Source organism: Desmodus rotundus, chromosome 1 (genome assembly GCF_022682495.2).
Source record: "Desmodus rotundus isolate HL8 chromosome 1, HLdesRot8A.1, whole genome shotgun sequence".
NCBI lineage: Eukaryota > Metazoa > Chordata > Mammalia > Chiroptera > Phyllostomidae > Desmodus > Desmodus rotundus.
This window is the reverse complement of record NC_071387.1, coordinates 40,602,633-40,608,063: the sequence shown is the minus strand read 5'-3', so window position 1 is coordinate 40,608,063 and position 5,431 is coordinate 40,602,633.

Here is a 5,431-nt window from a genome sequence, read left to right as displayed (position 1 = left end):
ATTCCTCCCCCTCTTCTCCCTACTCTTTTTTCCCCTCTCCTGCCTCTCCTTTTCTTTCTTTTCTTGTCTTTTTCCCTTCCTTTCCCATTTTCTTTATTTTCAAGTTTGTGACTGATATGTGAAGAAGGTTCCAGAGTATTGAAATATGTCTCAAGAATTCAAATTTGGTTTTCAAAAAGAGTCCAACATTTTTCACTTACCAAAAGCATTTCTTTTTATTTTTTGACTTTACTATTCTCAGTGCTTAATGAAATATTAACACCAGAGAAATCCTTACATTCTAATACAGCAGTTCCAAAAATACGGTGAAGTGCCTGCAATTATAATTGGTAACTATGTAAAAACTTGGAAAAGTGGTTTTGAGGAAAGCATGATAAAAATTATCTGTATACTAAGATGCAGACTGTGAAAATGTTGCATACATGACAAAGATTGGAAGGGAATATCCAAAGTGTTAATTGCTGTATGATGATAGGATTATGAACGTTAAATTACCTCTATTTTGAAAATATTTGGGAAGTAGACTATATTTTAAAATTCTTTTTTATTAGAGTAAATGCCAGGATTCAGCAAGGTTACACTTTCCAACCTACAATTTCCTTTCCGTATGTGGCAGAGGAGAGCTCCCACCTATCCCCTGGCTATTACTTTCAACAGTGCTTAGGTGCTGACCTAGTGATGCCAGACACGCAGGAGGCAGACAGACATCAAGATGCCTAGGAGAGCCTGAATCCTCCTGGATTTTTAGATGGAAAATCACAAGGGTATACAGGGAAAATACAGGACACAAGCTCAGGATACAGAGTGATGTTTGTGTCAGCTTTGTCCCACTAATCCCGGTGCTGCCCCTCCTCAGTCTCATGCTGATGCTGTGATGCTGGGCGGAAGATGAGCTTAGAACAAGTGTGATGAGTTGTACTGAGGGGCTCCTTGTGGCATCTATAACTTTTGGTAAAAACATGATTATGTTGGGGGAGAGCATGTGGCATTGTAGTGCTCATAATTAGGGCCATCATAACATTTATTGTCTAAGCTAGGACATGTCTGAGAGGCAGGGGGTACTATCAGTTGTGATAACAGAAAATGGGATCTACCAGGCAAACTAAAGCGTCAGGCCAACCTCCCTGTAACACATGTGGCTTTTTGGCCACACTAGGTTAATAACATTTTCCAGGTTGATTTGTGTCTTCTGGTGACACCAGATCACAGGCCATCAGACTAGGCCATCAATGAAGGAATAGGGCCCTGTCCCAGGTGGCACTTCCTAGCTCTGGCTTTCTTCTGAATCACTAGGATTTTGAGCAGGAGCTGGAATGATTAACATGACATTTCATGCAAAAATGTCTGGCAAAAGAATGTAGGATGGAGTAGAAGGTTAAGAATTGTGAGTCAGGGAGCTCAACCAAAAGGTTGTTGCAGTTACTCAGCTCTTTTGTATAAATAGATAAAAAAGGCCCAGAGACTAACAGGTACAAGTACTCTTAGAACAATGTGGAACCAAACCTCTTCAAAATCAAACATGTTCCAGAAAACCTGCATGATGACTATAGATATGAAAATCTACTCCACTGGGGGCATTGGAAAAACTAGGCTGTGGCCCCCCAGTCTGTGGCCCCCAGTCTGGCACATTGACTCCCAGGGCTTCAGAGTTCCCATTTTAACAGGGAATCAAAGCAGATGGCTGACAAGCTCTCTTCCTGTCCCCAAAACAATGATCTAAAAACCTCCCTGGAACAGAATTTTATTTAGAATTCTTTAAATCCCTATGCCATTCAAGAGAAGGGTGTGTTCAGGGCAGGATATGACAGTGAAGAAGACATGATGTCCAGATAGAGACATATTGAATCTTTTCGCTCTTCTTGCCCAAGGTAGCTGAGAGGTTGACTAAGTAAAAGAATGCTGATGTTTTTGATGTGTGATCAGATTCTGGTTTTGGAAATTTACTCCAGATTTGGTGTGTACACTCCTATCTTGCTAATTGCAGACAAGTCCACACAAGTGCTTAAGCTCATTAGAGGAGATTTGAGGGAAAGGAGGATGGATATAATCTATTCAGTCATCCTAAATGACTTACGAATAATACTGAGGGAACCCCAGGAAGTATAAATGTTCCACTAAGTCCCAGTACTATCTCATGCTCTGGTGAGGTGATACCCCTCACTTTTCATTGAACAGACCGTGTCCATTCCCATTGCCCATCTACCTCTCCCTTCTCCCAAGATCCTTTGCACTGTAAGACCCCTCAGTATTCATATCAAGTTTGTGTCTTTAAAAAAAATGTGTTTAATGATCCTTCTGTTACCTCCTTACCTCCAAGGATGGGTGTGAAAATGAGAAAAGGATATATGTACTCTCATTCTAGAAAGTTACTATGAATGCTGAGTTAGCAAATACTGAACTATTGCTCCTAAAGGAAACAGAGTTTGGTTCCTGTAACCCTCTGGTTCACAACACTTTCGTTACTTCATTAATTCAGTTGTTTTGTGTGGGTTTCTCTTTAAGGACACCTTATTTATTATGTATTGTTGATTTGTTAACATTGAACTCATGACCAATGGCACCATAAATCATGCCTGAGTGAAGATTAACACATGTGTTTTCTCTATAAGGCACATGACAGCACTTTTGTCCTTAAGGACACTAGAAAGCCCTTTGGCACTATGCTTGGGGCCATTTTAAACAGTGAAATCACTAAAAAATAGCACAAAAACATGACACGACAGTAAACAGACTGTGAAAGGACACTTGTCTAGAGTATGAGAGCTGAAACCAGAAGGCAGAGTGTCATCTTGCTCAGCCTCAGCTGGGGATGTGTGCATGGGGTGAGTCAACATTTCCTCCACTCTCCAGGATCTGTGAATGACCACGAAAGCACCACAAGCATTGCTTTTGGGGCTACCAATAAATGTTAGCGCGTAGGTGAATTCTCACATGCGGAACCTGTGAAGAGTGAGTCCTTCAATAGTACGGTAGGTTCTCAGATTGTACATAAAAATTTACACTTGACTAAGTATTCAGTGTCACTATTAGAGGACTAAAACAAACTGACATTTATTCACTACCTACCAAATACCACACACCGTGCTAGGTACTTCCATGTAATTTGTCTCTTTTTTTCTTTTTTTGTCAATCTTTGCAATTAAGAAAATGAAAACTTAGGGAGATTAAATAAGTTGACTAAGTTCACACAACTAATAAAAGCCTTGGTTGTAAGTATATCTATCTGTTTAGTTTGGGCAACCATGGGATGGACACTCAGGTTATTCCTATCACTTAACTTACATGTGTTTGGGTTGGGTAGGGGATGGAGGAGATGGAAGAGTAAGTCTGGGGCTTCACAGAGTTGTCGGGCTCCCTGAATGTGATCACTTTGAGGGAGTGAGTAGCACACCACTGTGATAACACGAAGAGCTTGCAAACTGATCCTCAGCCTGGAACCGGGAGAGCCTTTCCTCAGGCACAGCCAAAAAGAGAGGAAAGAATATAGTTGTCTCCTTTTATCTGCAGTTCCACTTTCCATGGTTTCAGTAACCCTTAGTCAACTATGGTCTGAAAATAGTAAATGGATAATTCCAGAATAAACAATTCAACTCTCAAGGATCCCCAACCATGGACATCACAATGGCTCAACGATCCAGGATCACCTGAAGCAGATACCCCTGAAATACTGTGAGGTCAGTAGTAGCCCAATGCTACATCACAGTGCCTGCATCATTCACCTCCCTTCATTTTATTGCATGCACGTTTTATCATTTCATATGACTATGAGAGAAAGAAGGGTGAGTGCAGTACAATAAGATACTTTGTGAGAGAAAGCACATTCACATGACTTCCATTACAGTCTATTGTTATATTCAATAATCACTCTAATTATAAAGCACATTCACGTGACTTCCATTACAGTCTATTGTTAATATTCAATAATCACTCTAATTATAAATTATTCATAGTAAGAAATTAACAATAACTAAAAAATTAAAAAATAACATAGTATATATGGGGTTTGGTCCTATCTTTAGTTTTAGACATCCACTTGGGGATCTTGGGAAGTGTTCCCTACAGATAAGGGGAGATGATGGAGCTAGAATCACGACCTGTGGCAGCTCATGGAGAGTGTGAGGAGCTACGGAGTAACTTCTCCGTGATTTCTCCTTGCCATGCCTCTCTTTAGTGCCGCTCTCTCTGGGGCTCAGTCTAGGTTTCTAGATTCCCACAGGGCAGACAGGCCTGTGCAAAGAGGGTTATGTTTACCACATGCTGTATTTTTATGAAAGTGAGTCTTAACAGCTAGGTTATACAGTCACTAAAGTTAGAGGTCACATTTATGCTTTTGTAGCCTTTATAATACCTTGCACAGTGTCAAGTGTGCAATAGAATCCATACTTAATAAAATCAAGGTTGATTGCTTTAGTTTCTTGCTGGTGGTTTTATGACTGTAAAATAGGTGTGGTTTGGGAGTTTATATCATTGATTTTCAAAAGTGAGGACACTGCCCTCTTTTGCCACCTCCTAACAGCCTATCTCCTTCAGCATTCTTGCATTATCCCGGTATGTTTTTCTTTTTGCCTCTCTGCCTCCTTCCTCTTGCCTGTGTTGATTGTGTCTCCCTGAAACAAGTCCTTTTGTCAGCTGATACTGTCCTAGAGCTGAACAAAACCCTCATGAGCAGGCCATGAGTCGAGTCACTTACCTCTGTCACCAGAGGAGTTTATCTCCCCTGACAAGGTTTTGTCTGGTTTTAGTGGCACAGTTAGTGACAGCCCATGCATGTAGCAGCATGTGACCCTGCTCCTTGTCTTAAACTGTGTAGTCGTCAGAACTGTCACACAGTCAGAACAAGTTAATTCCACGCCAGCAGAAAGGCAGACGGTAATAACACCGAGCCTTTGGAGAGGGGGCTGTCAGGTGGCGTGTAGCTGCAGCCCCCCAGCTGCTCTGCTCCTCGGGCAAAGATGCAGGCTGACAGGCAGCACGCTGTTCTCAGGGAACCAGACGGGAGCAAGCCTGGTGATTTTCTGCTGGTTCCATGGTGTGCCTGGTACTGCCAGCTGTAATCTGGGAATGGCAGTATCAACAGGGACCATTTTAAGCTTTAAAAAATGTCTTTTGCTGGCAGAGGCAGAAAACGAATCTTGACCCTTCTCCTTAGTTGTTGTTGTTGTGTTTTTTTTTTTTTTCCATCAGAGCTAATGAGAATCGTGATTGGGTAGGTGCATATTTGTGGGTTTCCCTGGAGACGGTTGCTGATGAGCTGTGGGTCTCATTAAGGAGTGTTTTCTCACTGTGTTCTTTACCAGATCCTTGGTTTCTGATGCTGGGGGATGGGGGAATTAAGAGTCCACACTGTGTTTGAAGAGAGAACCAGTGTTGCTACATGTGAGGTATTTTTTCCACAACAGAGGTATTGGAATGTGGAGAAGTGCTGACAAAA